We start from the raw sequence: 21029 nt of genomic DNA, 5'->3' as shown, positions 1-21029 counted from the left end.
GCGTAACTCATGTCCTTGGATGTCATGGGAACTCAGGAAGAGATAAGGAAGAAGGGACCATTATTCAACTTTACAGCCTTAGGTGTTAGGAAGGGAATAAGGAGGAAGGGGGGTGGCAACCAGCTCTTAGCACAAGGCCATTTGATTTGTTAAAGAGATTTGAGAGGGGATCACCTTCTCACGGGATGGTCTCTGACATCTCCCCCTTTTGAATTAAATTTAATAAGGCCACACTTAACTGAGGTGATCAAATAATCTCTTTATCTTTAGATGAGCGGGCATTACCATGGCTGGGGGGACATTGACCCGATTCCTCCCGTGGGTGATGTCACAGACCCACACTTGTGGCTCTTGGTATCTTTTGGGGAGGTGAGGCAGAGCCTTAGAAAAATTATTAATTGTAACTGAAATCAGATACCAACCTCTTTTCAAACCGGGTTTGTCTCTCAGGGAACTCAGAAATGGTCTATATGGACCTTCCCCTGCAATACTTAGTTTGCACCCATGCTGGGCCCATACCAGATTCGCATTTTTAATGAACCAGCATGCACAATTCTGAATTTTGTGCAGTTCTCATAGGAGAATTATCAACCTCAGACTCAGTAAGGCCTCTACAAGAATTATGTCAATTGTAACACCACAATTTGTGGCTCTTAAGCTATAATAGGAGCTGGAGGTCACCCTTCTTCGTCCTTATTGTCTCCAAAACCTAAGGAACCAGGGGGACTCTGTATTAGCAGCAAGGGTGGAAAATTGGAGACGAGTCGCTGTTTCTGTCTCGGTGGGAGGAGGATCTTTTTCGTCTGAGTCCTGGATATCCAGCTGATGGTAGTGGACTGCAACTGGCTTACTTAGAGCAGCTTCAATCTGTGACTTAACAAAACTGGTTAGTTTTTTTAAGGCCCAGGGGCCAAAAGACAAAAGCAGCAAAATACCCAAGAAAGGTCCCAAAAGTGTGGGAAGCAAGGTAGTGACCCAGGGAGAAGTAGAAAACCAATTTTTATACCAATATTCTTGTTTCTCTCTGCTGCGTTTTCTCTCTTCCAAACTAGCTCTAACTTTATCTATACTATCTTGAACTAAGCCGGTCTTGTCAGAGTAAAAACAACATTCTTCTTTGAGGGCTGCACACAACCCTCCTTCTTTAAGGAACACTAAATCAAGACCTCGCCTGTTTTGTAATACTACTTCAGACAGAGAGACCAAGGAGTCTTTTAGATTTTTTAAGCCTCTCTGTAACTCTTGAATATCTCTGTCCACAGCAAGGTGGAGCTGAGTATACTGTTGTTGGGAAGTGACCAAAGATGCAATACCTGTTCCTGTGCCTGCAGCTCCTAAGCCTAGGATTACTGCTAAGGTTACTGCAGAAATAGGCTCTCTCTTATCACGGAATAGATCAGTGTCACTCTTCCAGAGCTGGAGGAGGTCTTCTGCATGGTGTACTGTCAGCTTCGGGAGAAGCTGAACTACAACACAATAATCTCTGTCATTTAAAAATGTCTGAGTGACTATATAGGTAGTAAGTCCAGTAGAACATGCTAAATAAGTACCATTAGGTGCTCCTAGATATCTAGAGGTGGCCTCTACTATAATAGTCTGATTGTAAACCTCTAATAAGGCCTGAGGAGGAAGCATGGAAGGCCCTAAAAGGCATAAGCCTATGCCAGACACCTGACTTAAAGTGAGTCCATCATGGCTCTCGGGGTGCCATCCAAGTTTACTGGAATCATTAATTGCAACAACTGATCCGAATGTTGCCACCCCTTCGTAAAAGGGAGGTTGAGGAGAAAAGCACACCCAACATTCTTCATACTGAGTAGCATTGGCTGCATGTATAGTAGTAATCGATGCATTAACTAAGGATAAAATTAATTCTGCGGAGGAGGGAGATCCAGCAGGTAAAGTGGGCTGGAATATAGAAGTCCCAGGTGGACCTAAGGTAACAGTTTGTGGAATATTTGGTTTTTTAGGATAAGAGGAATGTAAAAAGAGATTGGGGCCTATAGCAGCCGACCCTAAGGATGGGGTGTTTTTAAGTAACTGGATTTTGAAAATTACTCCGAAGTCTTTTTCATTTTTATAGATACGTAAACCCCACTCAGCTCCTCGTGTATTTTCCCAATTAAATTTTTTCTCTGCATCAGTAAAGGAGATCTCTAAGGTGTTGCACCATCTTTTAGAGGTCTGGTTGGAACTATCACAGGCAGCATAATCTGGCCTGCTCTGGACCTTTATTAGGTCCCAATTGGAAATGGGTTTCCAATAGGTGTCTCCCGTGGTCTCACAGCCCCAGGAAGCACAAAAATAATCAGGGGTGGAACCACATTTATAATTAAGAGTGCGACTCCTGTGACTGGGGCCAGGACAAATATACATGACCCATCTTTTTAAAATATTGGCAAGTGTTCTCCTACGACTTAAACTGGCACATCCAGGAGTGGTATAGGCAACTTGTCTAGGATCGTCAATAGCTTGTTCTTGTGGCAGGAATTCTAAGTGAGTTCCCCAGACATTATGACCTCCTAAGACTAATTTACAGAGGTCAACTCTCAGGATGGGCCATGGGACAGAATCTTCAATCTTGGAGGTGGCATTAGCTATGTCACCTGCCTCGTTGATGATCAACCAGGTGTAATTATAAAGTCGATAAGGACTTTTCTTAGCTTGGCCCACCACTGACGATACGCCTTTCATCAGGCAGAGACACAGCCAAATCTTGATGATCAGAAGTGACTTCTTTTTTGGCACTTTCATTTTTCTGTAAAGAAGCACATTTAGAAATTTTCTCAGGGTTTTTCTTCCCTGGACAGTTATAAGGTTTAATCAGGCGCTCAGGGAGCCATCTAGCATTTTGTGCTTTTGAATCATAGATGCAAGCATGTCCTTTGCCCCATATGAGGACTGGGTCTGGACCTTGCCATTTGTTGGACAAGGGATCTCTCCACATAGCCTGTGCATAGTTATTAGCAGTAGAAGGGTGCTAGAGGCGATCTGCAGCAGACTTGCCTGCATTGTCGTAGGTTAAAAAGTTTAAAACAAATAATGCATGATTTAAAAGCATCTTGGAGTTACCAGACTGAGGATATAGGACTTCTCTTCCAGACTGTAATTTGAAAAGCATATTTTTAAGGGTAAGATGGGTTCTCTCTACAACACCTTGACCTTGGGGATTGTAGGGAATTCCAGTAATGTGTTTAATGCCCATTTGAGCACAAAACTGTTTAAAGCTGGCACTAGTATATCCTGGGCCATTGTCTGTCTTGAGGATTTTAGGCTGTGGCACAGCCGCCAAGCAGGAGGGAACATGGCTGATAACATGTTTAGTGGCTTCTCCCGTTTGTAAAGATGCACAAATAAATCCACTAAAGGTATTGACAGAGACATGAATATATTTTAATTTTCTAAAGGGAGTGTAATGGGTAACATCCATCTGCCACAGTTCACCAGGAATTAGTCCTCGGGGGTTGACTCCCACATGTGGCTCTGGCAAAAGGGTCAGGCAGCCCTTGCACTGTTGGACAATTTGTCTAGCCTGTTCACGAGTGATGGAGAATTTAAGTCTCAAGGTATGCGCATTAAGGTGATGTAAATCATGAGCCTGTTGAGCAGCAGCAAGAGGGGTAATAGACAAAGCTGAAGCTATTATCTGAGTGGCCTGATCAACTATATCGTTGCCTTTAGACAAAGGTCCAGGCAGGCCAGAATGAGCACGAATATGCCCAATAAAAAATGGAAAATTACGAGTAAGAATAAGACCTTGAAGCTTAGCAAACATTGGAGATGCATTGGTAGAAGGGCGGATATAAGGAACAGTTTCTAAAAGAGGAACAGAGGCAGCCACATAGGCGCTGTCTGTATATAAATTGAAGGAAGCTTCAGGCAACAATTCAAATACTTTAACAATAGCTGCCAATTCAACAAGCTGTGCTGAGGAGAAGTTTGTCATAAAACGTGAGACCTTTCCATCGATATTAAAAGCAGCCATACCTGAGGAAGACCCATCAGTAAAAACTAACATAGCCCCAGGAATCGGGTTTGACTTTGTTCTCTTAGGGAAAACCACAGGTGTCCTATGTAGAAACTGAACCAATTTATAAGCAGGGTAATGATTATCAATTACACCTTGAAAGGAAATACAATTAACTGCCCAATCATCATTACTTTTAAGTAACCACTGAACTTGAGATGCATCATAGGGGAGAACAATAACATCTGGATCTCTGCCAAAAAGCTTAAGAGCAGCTTCTCTGCCTAAGCGCAGAACATTAGCAACTAACTGAGGATATGTGGGCAGCACTTTGGAGGGAGAAGCTGACATGTGGACCCAAAACAGAGGTTTGAGCTGCCACAGCAGACCTGTAGGTGAAAAGGGAGTAGGGAAGACAAGAAGCTGAAGTGGAAGTTTTGGGGAGAAATACCCAATATTTTGTTCACTGATGGCTTGTTCAACTCTGGCTAGTGACATTCGTGCCTCTTGAGTTAATATGCGTGGAGAGGATGGATCTGGGTCTCCTCTCAGGATGTCAAACAAAGGTTTTAATTCTCCTGTTGTAAGTTTTAGATAGGGACGAAGCCAATTAATATCTCCTAGTAGATGTTGAAAATCATTAAGAGTCTGCAAGGAATCCTGTCTCACCTGAACCTTTTGAGAGAGAATTTTGTTAGGAAATAACTCAAAACCTAAAAACAAGTGAGGAGGGTGGATCTGAACTTTTTCTGGAGAAACCTGGAGTCCTTGATTTTGAAGGGAATTAATAAGCTCTTGGCTAGCAATATATAATTGGTCTTGATCAGGTCCAGCAACCAGAATGTCATCCATGTAATGGACCACATACAGACCAGGATAAGACATTCTGAATGGATCAATAACTTGTGCTACATATCTCTGACAAAGAGTAGGACTGTTAGCCATGCCTTGAGGAAGAACCTTCCATTGGAAGCGAGGAGAAGGACCTATGCAATTAACCACTGGGAGGGTAAATGCAAAGCGTTTACAATCCTCAGGATGGAGAGGAATGGAAAAGAAACAATCTTTTAAACCAATCACCAACTTAGCATATCCCCTGGGAATAGCCACTGGAGAGGGAATCCCAGGTTGTAGGGCCCCCATGGGGACCATGGTCTTATTAACTGCTCTAAGATCTTGTAACAATCTCCATTTACCATTTCGTTTTTTAATAACAAAGATAGGAGTGTTCCACGGTGAAGTGGAGGATTCAATATGTCCAGCTGTCAATTGTTCCTGCACCAACTCTATGGCTGCTGACAATTTATCTGCAGGAAGGGACCACTGGTCAAGCCAGACAGGGGTATCATCTTTCCAAGTAATCTTATCTGCCTGACGTGCAGGGAGAGCAATGGTCCTTATGAAAAATGGGAATTGTAACCTAAACCCTTACGATCTATCTTGGGTATGGCCTCTATTGGGGTAGGCCTTCCCTGGCTATATTTTCTTAGTCCCTGTCTAGGGAGATAACCCTGGGCGAGCATTTGTTGAGTAATGACTTCATTAGGACTGCACATAATGATCCTCATTTGAGAGAGAATGTCTCTCCCCCATAAATTAACAGGCAAATTAGGGACGACATAAGGCTGAACAGAACCAGAGTTTCTCTCGTCATCTTCCCAGGTCAACAACTGTGAACTCTGAAGAGTATTTTTTGATTGTCCAATTCCCTGTAAATGAGTTAAAGAGGCCTTTAACGGCCAAGCAGCAGGCCAGGCACTTTGTGAAATCACAGTGGAATCTGCACCTGAGTCTAAAATGCCCTCAAAACGCTTGCCGTTTATCTTAAGGCAGAGTGTTGGGCGATCTTTGGTAATTGCTTGTACCCAATAAAGGTCTGATGACCCTGGCTGTGAAGAGCCACGACTTTTGCCTACAGCTGGATAGGAGGTATCTAAAGGTAGGGGCAAGGCTTGTGCCAAACGTTGTCCTTCGTTTATAGATATTGGCCCTTGAGAGGCACTAACTAAAATTTTAATTTCTCCAGTATAATCATTATCTACTAATGAGGGATGGACAGTAAATCCCTTTAAAGTGGCGGAAGCACGCCCTAATATTAAAAAATAAGTACTAGGTGGAGGAGGCCCATAGACCCCCGTGGGGAGGATGTAAACGCCATCCTCCGGTGTTAATATTGCGCTGGCGGAGGAACACAAGTCCAGGCCTGCGCTGCCTGTGGTGGCTCTGGAGAGACCAGGGGCTGATTTGTCTGCCGGCTGTGTCCCGTGGCCGGGAGAAATGAGGTGGTTTTGGGGACTCGGGGCTGTCCCCCATACTCGTTTCCCTGAATAGGAGGCAGGGGATTTCCAAACACATCTGTCTGAGCTCTGCAAGTTTTCGTCCAATGTTTGCCTCTCTTACAGTTCGAGCAAAGAGAATTGGGCCGTGTAGGCCGAAAAGAATGGTCAGTAGGTTGTGCTGAAGCACCGTTAAGGGGGGGCGCAGTGGGACACTGTCGTGCAAAGTGTCCAGGCTGGCCGCACTTAAAGCAACCTTTTTGGGGGCCTACTTGTCGAAGAGCCGCGCCTACTGCAAGATTAACTGTTTGGGACATCTTGTGAGTAAACATATCAACATCACGACAAAGATGTATCATTTCATTTAAGGTCTTTGTCTCTGATCTTACCGCTCAAGACTGCCTTACAAGCTGAATTAGCATTCTCAAAGGCCAATTGCTTTACAAGTTTATTGTCTGCATCCTCATGACCTAAGGTCCTCTCTGCAGCCTCAAGCAAACGACTTACAAAGTCACTATAGTCCTCTTGTGCTCCTTGAATAATTTTGGTTAAAGGGGTAATAACAGAACCTTTCATAGGAATGGCACGCCAGGCGCTCAAAGCTGCGTTAGCAGTTTGAGCCAACAGACCGGTTGGAAAATGTTTTTGTTTGGCCTCCGCTGCGTATTTTCCTTGTCCAGAAAGTTTTTCAAAGGTCCAGCCAGTGGATGGCATTCGAGGGTTCTTTTGATTGGCTATAGCAATTGTCTGGCAGCGATCCAGAAAATCGGCCTTCCAAGAAAGAAACTGTCCGCGAGTTAACACGGTCTGAATTACTCTGATCCACTCACTTGGGAGCATATGTCTACCTCCTGGGAGGGCTTCTAGGAGCGAAAGCGTATATGGTGCAGACGGACCATAGGTTCTAACTGCTGAGTTAAGCTCTTTTAAGTCTTTGAAACGCAGTTTACGAAACTCTGTCTGTCTGATAGGAACAGTCAATTGTTCACCTGGCTCATGCTCTATTTCATTGTCACTCTCAGAACCTGTTCTGTCCTCGCTGTTACTGTCTGAAAGATCGGCCTGGGGAGCTCTTGAAGGCCCGATTTCCACAGAAGCAGATCTGGTACGGATGGTTGAGAGCTGTTCCTCTCCCGTAGAGGTGGGCGGGTCACAGCTAGCAGCTCCTGTAGAGCGGGTGATTACAGGAAAAGCTAATGCTTTGTTTTTTACAGCCCGCGGAGCTTTCTTATTTACGTTGCCCGAGGCTGTGGCCGAGGGAGGGGCAAGAATGGTCTCTTTTAAGGAATTTTGGAGTGACGCAAGCTCTGTGGACAGGCGAGCGTACTGTTGCTGTAACTCTAATACTTCTCGTAATCCTGCTACTTGAGATGCGAGCTTATCTTTGGCATCAATGAGAGTGGGAACTGGTAAAGCTTGAGGCCATGGCGCGGGAGTGCAGATCGGCGGCAAGTAGGGAGGGGGATTGAGAGGAGGAGCTGAGGCACCCTGTAGCCGCTCCGGTTTACGGGGCCGGACTACTTGTTCTTCTACCTCTTCTGAGTCTCTAAAAATTAAAGGACCCTCTGCCAAAGATTTATTAAAGACTGGATTGATTAGTGGCGGGTTGGCAGGGGCAGGCTGCGTGAACTGCGCAGGCAAGGCGCCTACTGGGACCTGTGGATAAAGAGTAGCCTGTGGAACTTTAGGCCCTTCTGCAGCTTTTGGAGCATTAGTAGTAGGGAGGGAGCCCTCTACAGCTTCCCGAGACAAGGGACGGAGGCAAAATTCTGCCACTGACAAAAGTTGTTGTTTCTCTGGATCATCAACTGCATTTTCTACCAAATCACGGATCAAACTCCAATAAGTAAATACATTTGCAGGGACCGCCTCGGGGCCCTGCTTTGCTAAAATGTCATTTAATTCTCTACCTACTCTTCTCCACTTCTTACGATGTATGTCCGCTCCATCTATAATGAACCACGGGCATACCTGATCTATGAAAATAAAGAAGTCTATCAAATCTTTCTTTTTTACTCGTACTCCTCTTTCTCTGAGAGCTACCTTTAAGCCTTTGATGAAGGCTGCCTCTTTAGATAGCTTGTTTCCCATGACCTGAAGTGGAGATGACTCACTCACCAAGGACTTCTCGCTCTTCCGTGAGCAGCGGAAAGGGTCCTTCACTGCTTCTGAATTGTTGGGGTCGCGACGAACTTCTCTGGAACCTCCACCGATTAGGAATTACGATCCGGACCTCGCCCCACGTTGGGCGCCACTTATCCCGTCCCGCGGGATTCAGTTATTCGTGGGTGCGAGGGGGACCGCGAACCTGGAAGGAAATGGGAGGAAAAGAAAGAGAGGCGGAGACCAAGTAGAATTGTACCTATCAAGGTCTCATTTATTAAGCTGAGGTGCCTTCTTTTTAAAGCATACATCGGAGAAAATGGGAGGGGTCGAGGGAGAATTATACAAAGAACAAAGAAGTGGGCATCTGCTGACATGGGGGCTGAGGTCAGGCGCCAAACTTGCAGGCACTCTGCATCTTATCTCTGGAACATAGATCCTCCTTGACAGCCTTGGGTGTCAGGCTGGGCTCAGGCGTAACTCATGTCCTTGGATGTCATGGAAACTCAGGAAGAGATAAGGAAGAGGGGACCATTATTCAACTTTACAGCCTTAGGTGTTAGGAAGGGAATAAGGAGGAAGGGGGGTGGCAACCAGCTCTTAGCACAAGGCCATTTGATTTGTTAAAGAGATTTAAGAGGGGATCACCTTCTCACGGGATGGTCTCTGACATAGTCCTTTCCCTTTCCAAGGTGTGATAGCATTTCTGCATTCTTTGGTACATTGCTCATAAACTAATTGTTCAATTAGCGGCAATGCGGTCTCAGAATCACCAAATATGCACCCTGCTGCTTCCATCATGCGAGCCACAAATTCAGAGAATGGCTCATTAATTCCCTGAATAATTTTTGTCAAATTACCAGATACCTCTCCTCGATTAGGCAATGCTTTCCAAGCTTTCACTGCTGCCTGATTGATTTGATCATAGACCTGCACTGGGTATCCTAATTGATTGTTTGTCCACATACCCTGACCTGTAAGCATTTCAAAGCTCCATGCTGGTTGCCCTGCAGTAGCATTAGCACGGGCCTGACTCAAACACAGATCATGCCATATAGACTTCCAATCTAGATACTGTCCCATCGTAAGACATGCCTTTACCACACTCATCCAATCCGAGGGAGTCATGGCATTGTGAGCCAGTCTTTCAATCTGGGACTGAGTAAATGAGGCATTAACTCCGTAGGTCCTTACTGACTCTACTAACTCTTTCAATTGTTTATGCGATATTGGCTCATAATACTGCTGTTGAGCTTGATCCTGAAAAAACAGGAAAAGCCTGACATATTTTTCGCAACCCTCTAGGAGTGCAAAAAGAGTGCCCATTGCCAACTGCTTTCTTATCTGTATAATGTGGAGGTGGTGGGGGAGCACCAAAACTCCTCCCTATTGGACCATATCTTTCCACCTCATACTCTGCAGCAGCCTCCTCCAAATCTTCCTCCTCCCCTGCTGATAATTCCGAGTCCTCTGAGCAAGATAATTCTAATGACTCAAAGTCCTCAAGAGGAGGGTAAATTGACTTAATTTTCTGTTCTTTATTTTTTATACTATCTTTTATATCTTTACTTTTCGGTTTCTTTTCCTTTTCTCCTTTTATTTCTTTCCCTTTACTTATCTTTCTGCGTGCACCTTCTTTTTCATATCTCTCTGTTTCTGACATACTTTCCTGTTGCTCCTGTAAAAGTCGCTGCCCTTCCTTAACAGCTAGCTCACATTTCTTATCCTGAATACAAACCTTAATTTCCATAACGGCCTTGTTCCTGCCTTCACTTTCCCTTCTGCTTCCTCTCTTGCTATATCTCTCCCTAACTTTTCCCAACTAGGTAGCGTCAGCGACCCAGTGGGGGCAAACCAAGGAGCGAGTCTGTCTATCTCTTTTAAAAACCTGCTCACTGTACTTTCTGAAATCTTTAAACCTCTTTCTTTAAGCAAGGCTTGCACCGGCCCCACTAAAGGAATAGACTGGCCAGTACCCATGATCGTCCTGGACTAAAGTGTTATCTACGTGTAATTATTCCCAGCAGATACACTCGTGCCCTGGGCGGTGACAGTTAAGGCAAAGGCAAACTATCAAGGCAAGAAAAAAAGCGAGCAGCACAACCCCAGCGACAATTGTCAGATCTATTCCATAGGAAAGCATACCTCTCAGAGACTCATATCAATTTCTTTATACTTACCGGTACCACCGTTCCTCAGCTGAAGAGTTCTGAATCCGTGCAGTTGAATCCTTCTCAGCAGCCTGTTTTGCAGGAACACTTTATTAACACCGCTCCCCAGCTGAAGAGTTCTGAATCCACGCCGGGTCCTTCTCAGCAGCCTGTTTTATGGGAACCTTTATTAACCGCTCCTTCCCCGCGATGCAGTTCTGAATCCTCCCTGTAGCAGGGGGTCTTCGCTCGTGCCTGAAGATGTTTCGTCCTGGGTTCTCGGCACCACTTCTTGCGCACGTCCGACTCGACCAGCAAGAACAACGCTGCAACAGGATCCTTCTGCACACGTTTATTGGGAGAGCTTGATTGTAGAGGCAAAAAGACCCTGAGCCCAGCCCTGGTGCTGCTTTATATAGGCCTAGGAGAGGCGTGTCTCACACCCGGATTGTATTGTGTTTGGTTGATGCTTATCACCTCATTCGCATTCCTACATCTGATTGGTTAACTTCTCTCTCATCTGATTGGTCAATTTCTCTCTCTTCTGATTGGTTAATTTCTCTCTCATCTGATTGGTCAATTTCTCTCTCTTCTGATTGGTCGATTTTGGTCAATTCTCAAAACCTCATCTTGGCAAAAAACTTTCCTGCCTATGTATGCGTGGTGGCCAGCAGAAGCCTGTGCCACTCTGCAACGGCACATGTGGCTTCCCACACATAACAACAGATCCTGAAGAAATCCAAAACACCATCAGATCCTTCTACAAAAGGCTATACTCAACAAAACTGGAAAACCTGGATGAAATGGACAAGTTTCTAGACAGATACCAGGTACCAAAGCTAAATCAAGATCAGGTTAATGATCTAAACAGTCCTATATCCCCTAAAGAAATAGAAGCAGTCATTAATAGTCTCCCAACCAAAAAAAGCCCAGGACCAGATGGGTTTAGCCCAGAGTTCTATCAGACCTTCAAAGAAGACCTAATTCCACTTCTTCACAAACTATTCCACAAAATAGAAACAGAAGGTACTCTACCCAACTCATTCTATGAAGCCACAATTACTCTGATACCTAAACCACAAAAAGACCCAACAAAGATAGAGAACTTCAGACCAATTTCCCTTATGAATATTGATGCAAAAATCCTCAATAAAGTTCTTGCTAACCGAATCCAAGAACACATCAAAACAATCATCCATCCTGACCAAGTAGGTTTCATCCCAGGGATGCAAGGATGGTTCAATATACGGAAATCCATCAACGTAATCCAGTATATAAACAAACTCAAAGACAAAAACCACATGATCATCTCGTTAGATGCTGAGAAAGCATTTGACAAAATCCAACACCCATTCATGATAAAAGTTTTGGAAAAAATCAGGAATTCAAGGCCCATACCTGGTAAACATGATAAAAGCGATCTACAGCAAACCAGTAGCCAACATCAAAGTAAATGGTGAGAAGCTGGAAGCAATCCCAATAAAATCAGGGACTAGACAAGGCTGTCCACTCTCGCCCTACCTATTCAACATTGTACTTGAAGTCCTAGCCAGAGCAATTAGACAACAAAAGGAGATCAAGGGGATACAAATTGGAAAGGAAGAAGTCAAAATATCACTTTTTGCAGATGATATGATAGTATATATAAGTGACCCTAAAAATTCCACCAGAGAACTCCTAAGCCTGATAAACAGCTTCAATGAAGTAGCTGGATATAAAATTAACTCAAACAAGTCAATGGCCTTTCTGTACACAAAGGATAAACAGGCTGAGAAAGAAATTAGAGAAACAACACCCTTCTCAATAGTCACAAATAATATAAAATACCTTGGCGTGACTCTAAGGAAGTGAAAGATCTGTATGATAAGAACTTCAAGTCTCTGAAGAAAGAAGTCAAAGAAGATCTCAGAAGATGGAAAGATCTCCCATGCTCATGGATTGGCAGGATCAACATTGTAAAAATGGCTATCTTGCCAAAAGCAATCTACAGATTCAATGCAATCCCCATCAAAATTCCAACTCAATTCTTCGACGAATTAGAAAGGGCAATCAGCAGATTCATCTGGAATAACAAAAAACCTAGGATAGCAAAAACTCTTCTCAAGGATAAAACAACCTCTGGTGGAATCACCATGCCTGACCTAAAGCTGTACTAGAGAGCAATTGTGATAAAAACTGCATGGTATTGGTATAGTGACAGACAAGTAGACCAATGGAACAAAATTGAAGACCCAGAACAGCAATGACTTGTGCTGTAAGATCAAGAATAAATGGGACCTCATAAAATTGCAATGCTTTTGTCAGGCAAAGGACACTGTCAATAAGACAAAAAGGCCAACAGATTGGGAAAAGATCCTATACCAAACCTAAATCCAATAGAGGGTGCACTGGTTGTTTTATGTGTCAACTTGACACAGGCTCCCCAACTGCTTCTTGGTCATGATGTTTGTGCAGGAATAGAAACCCTGACTAAGACAAATTGATACCAGCATAGTGGGGTATTCCTGCGACAACCTGACCATGTTTTGGGGAGGACTGTGGAAGGACTTTGGACCTTTGGGCTAGAAGATCCATTCAGTGTTAAGAGCTCTGTGGGATGTTGTGTAGAGCTTAGAATATAATGTTGAGAACAGTGCAGAAGATGGAGGTCTGGCTTGTGAAATTTCAGAGGAAAGATTAAAGACACTTATCAGGGCCATTGCTATTTTGATTGTGAAGATTCTGTGGTTCTGGTTAACTGGGGCTGAAGAATCAACTGTGATTAACAAGATACCAGAACTACTAAAGTGAAAACTTTGCATTACTGGGACTATTGATGCTGGCTAGCTAGAGCTAAGAAATTAGCAGTGATCAAGAAGAGACCAGCATTGTTGAGGTGACATCTTCTGGGAAGTGTTTTCTGAGAGCACAGAGGCTGTGTTTCAGAGATAACCAAAGATGTACCTCATGCTGCAGTGGGACTTGGTAATGTGTAAGAGTCACCCAGTTGGTACTAGTTTTGAAGGCATGAAGGGGTCATGCAGAGCAGCTAAGGCTCGGCACTATGAGAGGCCATGGAAGGCCATTGGTGAAGGTGCAGCCTCAATTGCAATTGATGGCCCAGGACTGAAGGGGTCATGCAGTGTTTTGGAGATGCCAGTACTATGAAATGGCCACCAAGAACAGCAGCAGCAGTAGAGTACAGGCATCTGGAGCCTAGAGGATGACACGTGTGCTACAAAGGGCATGGCTGGAGAAGTGACCCAAGCCCTTGGAGGAGCCCAGAAGATCGTGAGTTGGATCCCAGACACTGGATGATTGGAGAATAATTTTTGCTTTTGATTGTGACTGTGACCTGATTTTTTTCCCTCTTGAAGGAAGAAAGTATTTTAGTGGAGCCCACAGTTAAGAGACTTTGAATTTTAAAAGATATTGGACATTTTAAAGGGATTGAACTTTTAATATATAAAGTGTGGGACTTTTAAAGTTATTTAGGTCTTGGGGATGAATAAGAATATAAGGGTTGAGGCTTACTAGTGATGTGTTTGTGTGTCAAGTTGACAAGGGGTCAATTGTACTGGCTAGTTTTATGTGTCAACTTGACACAGCTGGAGTTATCACAGAGAAAGGAGCTTCAGTTGAGGAAATGCCTCCAGGAGATCTAGCTGTAAGGCATTTTCTCAATTAATGATCAAGGGGGAAAGGCTCCTTGTGGGTGGGACCATCTCTGGGCTGGTAGTCTTGGTTCTATAAGAGAGCAGGCTGAGCAAGCCATGGGAGGCAAGCCAGTAAAGAACATCCCTCCATGGCCTCTGCATCAGCTCCTGCTTCCTGACCTGCTTGAGTTCTAGTACTGCATCCTTTGGTGATGAACAGCAGTGTGGAAACTGTAAGCTGAATAAACCCTTTCCTCCCCAACTTGCTTCTTGGTCATGATGTTTGTGCAGGAATAGAAACCCTGACTAAGACAGAAGGTTAATATCCAATATATATTAAGAACTCAAGAAGTTAAGACTCCAGCAAACCAAATAACCCTATTAAAAATGGAGTGCATAGCTAAACACAATTGAATACTACTCAGCTATTAAAAACAATTTTTGAAATTCTTAAGACAAATGGATGGATCTGGAGGATATCATCCTGAGTGAGATAACTCAGTCACAAATAAACACACATGATATGCACTCACTGATAAGTGGATATTAGCCCAGAAGCTTAGAATACCCAAGATACAATTCCCAAAACACATGACACTCAGGCCCTGAATGCTTACTGGCATGTGGACAGCTACAGGCGCTGTGAGTGTAATGCCTCCCTTTCACACCGGTACTAAGACGATGGACAACTCTCTTGCGAGTAGGACTACTTGGACTCCCTCTATGGCAAGACTTGCCATGGGTGCTCTGAACACAGCACCAAAGGGCTGGTCATGGTGACCTGGGAGCTGAAGTACCACCCCGAGTGCTTTATCTGCCTCGCCTGTGGAAACTTCAATGGCCATGCAGACACCTACACACTGGTGGAGCGCTCCAAGCTGTACTGCCGGCAGTGCTACTACCAGACTGTGTGGTAACTCCAGTCATCGAACAGATCCTACTTGGCTCACCCGGCTCCCACTTGCCCACCTGTAACCTTAATGTCTATCCCAGCTTCTGCCCATGGCAAACGAGGCCTGTCTATCTCCATCGACCCCCTGCCCACCTCATGACCCACCAGAATGTTACAGGCATGGAGCATTTACACACAGTCAGATTCCAAGGAGCAGACCTGGGCTGCCTGAGCCCAGATGTGAAGAATTCCATCCATGTGGGAGACTGGTTCTGGGAAATCAACAGCACATCCATCTGGAATATACTGCTGGCCGAGATCCAGGAGACCAGCTGCCTACTCCAGCTGACCCTTCAGCATGACCCCTGTGACTCATCGGATCCCAGCCCCCTGAGCTCCCCAGTACACACTCCCAGCAGACAGGCAGGCAGCTCTGCACGGCAGAAACCGGTCTTGAGGAGCTGAAGTATTGACATGTCCCTGGGTGCCATCTCACTAGCCTCTCCAGCCTCCTAGCACAAGGATCTGGATCGTTTTGAATCCCTCTGCAGACCACACCACATCTCCCGGCTGTCTGACCTCATCTATAGGGAGGTGTTGAGCTCTTAAGGCCAGGCCATCAAGGTGACACACTGAGAAACAAGCAGGGTGATGGTGATGGAGGAACTTATTCGCTTTGATGAAGAGATTCAAAGGACATTCCTCAAGGAGGTAAAGGTCATGTGGTGCCTGGAGCACCCTAACAAGCTCAAGATCAGGGTGCCATACAAAAACAAGTGGCTGAACTTCATGACAGAGTACATTAAGGGCGGTGTCCTGTGGGGCATCATTAAGAGCGAGAGCCTGGACAGCCAGTACCTGTGGAGTCAGAGGGTCAGCTTTGGCAAGGACACTGCATTAGGGATGGCCTGCCTCCATTTGATGATCATCATCCACAGAGACCTCAACTCCCACAGCTGTCTGGTCCATGAGAACAGGAACATGGTGGTGGCCACTTTGCGCTGCCTCAACTTAGGATCCATGAGAAGAGTCCGTCTGAAGGTTTGCATAGCCTGAAGAAGCCAGACCACAAGAAGCGGTACACAGTGGTGGACAACCCCTACTGGATGGCATCAGAGGATGATGAACGATGATCGGATGTGTGAATGCAGAACCTGACTATCTGCCTGGCACTATCGAGTGTGGCCTCAATGTAAGGGGTTTCCTGGACTGTTCCTGTCCAAACTGTCCCCCACGTTTCTTCCCCATCACTGTGTGCTCCTGTGGAGAGGCCCTCTTTTGTAAAGCTAGAACAATGGCTAGAAACACTTCTCATGCACTTGGCTGCTGATCACCTGCCAGTGGGCCCACAACAGGAATAACTGGAACAGGACTTCTGGGAGGCCTACCAGCAGGACGAGAGCCCACAGGACCTAAGAACCAGGAAGAGGGAGATATGGGTGAACTGCATGCTGAAATGTGGCCTGTCTGAGCCACGTGCACTGCCAAATGCATTACCAGCAATCACAATCATTTGTCACCAAAAATCCTTATTCAAGGGATGCAGAGTCCAGAGCTGTTGACAGTCTGTCAAGGTAGCCAGGTCCGAAGCAGCAGTTCCAGTATCAAGCTCTGCCGTGTAGTGTGAACAGGAGATAATAATCCTGATGCAATCTAATCTTTTTTTGGTTGTGGGAACACTGCATTTCAAACACACAGCTGTTTAAAAAGAAAACAAAAGCTATTTCTGGTAAACTAGAACACCATTTCCATTGTTACTTTTCGATGTGTCTGATGCTTTTCTGTCTGTGGTCTACTTTATTTTTTTCCAGACAGTCATTAAGTAACGATGTTGCAGTGACATTAGAAACAAATGCCTAATTCATGGCTAACCTTATACAATTTCTTGTACTTTATACATAGAGGAACTGCAGGCTCCAAGAGCAACTCTGTCCTTCATGGAAGATGTCTTTGCTCCATTCCAACTATACATTCACAAGGAACTTGACTTCGTGGAAGACTTTCGAAGTCTTATGCAGAAACTGAGCCCAGTATGTAAGTATCTACCATGAAGGGCAGAACTTAAGATCAAAATCTATCTAAAAACAGCAAATGGGAAGCTGCATCCACACAGCGTGGGGCTTGCTGTCCAAGGAGAGGCTGCCACCGGAAAAGTGCCTCTTCAAGCTACTTGGATATGTCCTAAGGAATACAATGTGGTAGGAAAGGGCTAGGATATCCTGGGATACCTCAGGAATGGGTGTATTGAGTCATTCTTTGTCCAATTATATATTCTGTGAATTATACACAAATTCACAGAATCAAGCAAAGACATCTTCCGTGAAAGACGAAGCTGCTGCTCTTTGAGTCTGCAATTTCTCTACAAATAAATTACACAACAAAGAAGTTCTGCCTGATGAGTTCTGGTTATGAAGGAAGCTTTTAAAAAGATAGAATGACCAGACTTACTGTCCCTTTATAAACTGTAAGTCATCTCTGTCTACATTACAGCAGGGTGGAAGGGCCAAATAACAGATATTTGAACACCAACTTTGTGCCAAAATATTATTCTAGAATGTTCCATATTTTCCATTGTTGTTGTTTTTCAAGACAAGTTTTCACTGTGTAGCTTTGACCATCCTGGAACTCATTATGTAGACCAAGCTGGCCTCAGACCGACAGAGATTTCCACCCCCATACCACCCCCCCGCCGAGTGCTGGTCACTCTCCCTCTTTATCTTCCCCTCACACACTCCAGACCCGCTTTTCTGTTCTGCTTTTACAAGTAAAATGAAAGCTCACGGTGAGCGCGAGACCAAAGCATGCTCATGTTTCATTCTCGTAAGAAACTCACCTTTCAATGGAAGGGACAGCCCTGTGAACTGAGAGGTGGGGGTGGCAGTATTCTCCCATACCGGTCACCTGCCCCATTCTCTTCTCTGAGTCATCAAATCTACACCAGCAGCAAGTCCTCCACCAATTCAGAAGTTGGAGCTTGCCTGACATTTGCATGATTTCACCAGATCTGGGGGGAAGGGGGGATGTGTAATTTAAAAGGCTGTCCATCTTTGACACCACAGTTCCTGCTCCAGTTTTCTCTACAACTGGCATCCAGGCTGACTGGGTGCTGGCTCCCTTTTAACCCCCGATATTCCCATAAATGTTTTATACCCTAGGAATCTCTTGAGGAAATGACTATCTTTTCCTTGAGATCTACCACACCCTACCACCTCCTAAAGCCAAGAGCATCCAGCACTCTCTGGATACGAACCCTCTTTCCTCGCCACCGGCTGCTGTGTGACAATTTGCCATTCATTTACTTCATTCTCAATTTGTTTAAGGAACCCCCTATACAAAGAACACATGTACATGCTAGGGGGTGAGCAAAGGGGCCACAGGGACTGTGGGAACCCTCAGTTCTGCCTCAGTTCATTCTGTGATGTGGGACAAAGTGGTGACAAGTGAACTTCATTTGGGGCAGCAGCCCTGGTATGAACAGCAGCTGTAGCTTAGGTTACATTAGAGAACAGAATTAACATCAAATATAATTAGCCCCAGGGCTATCTACAACACAGAAACAGATTGAGGTCAAGGCCTGTTGAAAAACAGACTTACTGTGGGAAAGGGGCTAAGTCAATCTGCATGATGATTGTGACAAATTTGTCACAAGTAGATGATTCATAAAAAATAGCTCCAGACACTCAATTCAAAACCAAAGGGAGGAGGAGAGAGAGGAGAGAGGTTTGGAGCCACCACCCCCACATATGACATGACAGGAGAGTGATGGGCAGAGGCAGCTAACAGGGGACACTCAGTGAAATGCTATAAAAGTTTGGGTAATGGGAACATATTTGGGATTGGGTGTGACTGGGGTATATGAAGTGGAACCAGGTTTCTGAGATGCACCTCTCAAAAGGGAGTCTAGAATTCTAAGTTCCTTCAGAAAGAATGTGAACACCAGGGATCAAAGTTTCTCATGTCATTTGAGAGCATGGGATTAATGTAAACTCCCCAAAGCTGGATATAGGACACTTTGCAGTGAAAGTACCCATACCTATACCAGGCTGAAAACCTGCTTAATCGTAGATAATGCACCTCATGTGTCCTCAATGAAAAGGAAAAAAAACACTCGTGGGAACAATGTTCCACCTAGAGCAACTTGGAATCCCCCAACAAAACTTCTTTGCAATCCAGGTTGTAACTGAGACTAAAGCCGATTGGGTGCTGTCCATTTCTCCACATTTGGTGGTTCTGTTTCCATAAAGGTTTTATACCCTTAAAATCACCACCCAAGGTAGACCACATACACCCCACAAATGCCTTTGCTTTGCACAGCCCACTCTCAAGAACTCCCACATACTGCTACGATTGGCAACTACCCCCTGTTGATAGCAGCCATCTCTGTCAGCAGGCCTGCTTCATTGTATCCATCAAAAGATGTGTGCCATGAGTAGTCACTTTAACAGAGACTCACACGAGTCTGATATCTACCCAAGGGAATCTCTGAGAAGTGTCCAAATAACAAGAATCGTTACAGTAAGTGAGATATTTGGAAGGGGAGGCGACTAGTAACCAATTTTCAGGTAGTAGCCAATTTTCAGGTCATTGGAACACATGTTTATTACATAACTTTCACATGTTCCCTGTGAAGAAATGAATAGACAACACTATTAAGCTTTAAGGGATCTGGTTTTGAAACTTGGATCTCTACTCATACTGGGTTACCTGCCCCACCCCTTTTCTCAAGCTTAGTTTTAATTTGTTAAGTGATTTAATACCTTAAGAGACAGAAAATGTTAAGATTTACTCCTATTATTTTTAGGAGTGGGTAGCTGTTTGCGTGCACACACATGTGGGTATAAATACAGGTGCCTACAGAGACCAGAGTCAGTGCCTCCCCACCCCCACCCCCACCCCGGAAGCTAGGGTTACAGGTGGTTTGGAGCCATCAGACTGGGTGTTGGAAACCAAACTATGCAAGATTAGTAAATGCTCTTATTTGCTGAGCCATCTCTCCAGCCCTGGGATTAAAATAAATAAAATGTTTACTGTTGACTGCATACCACCAATCAGATGTTTAAAATATGAGTCAATTACAGTGCTCTGTGTATATTTTTCTTCCAGGTTCTCATGCATAAATAATCTATTGCATCATTTATTTCAAGAGCTGAAGGAATTCTCCAGAAAAAAAAAAAAAAGGTGCTTACATGTATTCGAGTCTCATCCACCAGCATTAAGAAATGAGCATTTTAAAGCAGCTGCCACTGCAGAAGTAAAGAGATCCCAAAGTCTGGCTTAGTCAACCACACTGCCATTGTGTATCAGTCAAACTGAGCCATGAGACATGGCTTCTCTCTAACAAATAGCAGAAGTGCTTGGAAATAAACCCATTGAACCAAGAAGTGACCATCAGGAGGTAGTTGGTGAAATAATACTAACTTCCCACTCCATATAAATGAACTAGCAATCCAAACCTGGAAGGACATGATCTCTTCCTCAATTTAGATGCTGTCCTTGGTAAGGTAGAACAGCCAGTAGGGGCAGAGACATGGCTCAGAGGTGCTTGCTTCACAGGAAGAGGACCTGAACTCTGCTCCCAGCTTCCAAGTTGGGTGGCCCTCAACTACCCGTAACTCTTAACTCCATGGGACTCAATGCCATCTTCTGACCTCTATAGGCATGAGCACACATATCATACCCACAGACACACAGGCACATACATTCTACAAAGTAAAAGTGACTCTTTTCAAAAGTGGGTAGATATAAAGAACCAGTAATACACATGGCAGCCGCCGAGCATCGGGAAGTAGGGGACGCTGCATATCTAATGAGACAGTAAGCCGAAGTCCATATCTAACACCCTACGTAACCGTCAGAGGCCATCCCGGAATCCAGAACACTGACAAGGAGCTAAAGAACTTGAAAGAAGGTGACAGAAGTAGCGATCCCCGCATTGCCCTGTGAGGTGTGAAGAAGCCAGTGACTCTCAGACATGCAGCGGCCAGACTATGACCATCAGAAAGTTCC

The 21029-nt window shown here is 44.7% G+C and overlaps 1 pseudogene; it reads left to right on the top strand.

The window, feature by feature from the left end:
- Window positions 1-13502: 13502 nt before the first annotated feature.
- Window positions 13503-16585, top strand: LOC110302760 (LIM domain kinase 1 pseudogene; annotated as a pseudogene).
- The last annotated feature ends 4444 nt before the right edge of the window (window positions 16586-21029 follow it).

The sequence above is a fragment of the Mus caroli genome, unplaced genomic scaffold (genome assembly GCF_978045245.1).
Source record: "Mus caroli unplaced genomic scaffold, Mus_caroli_1 scaffold_9, whole genome shotgun sequence".
Taxonomy (NCBI): domain Eukaryota; kingdom Metazoa; phylum Chordata; class Mammalia; order Rodentia; family Muridae; genus Mus; species Mus caroli.
The sequence above is the reverse complement of the archived record's forward strand: the minus strand, read 5'-3'. Positions and strand labels throughout refer to the sequence as shown.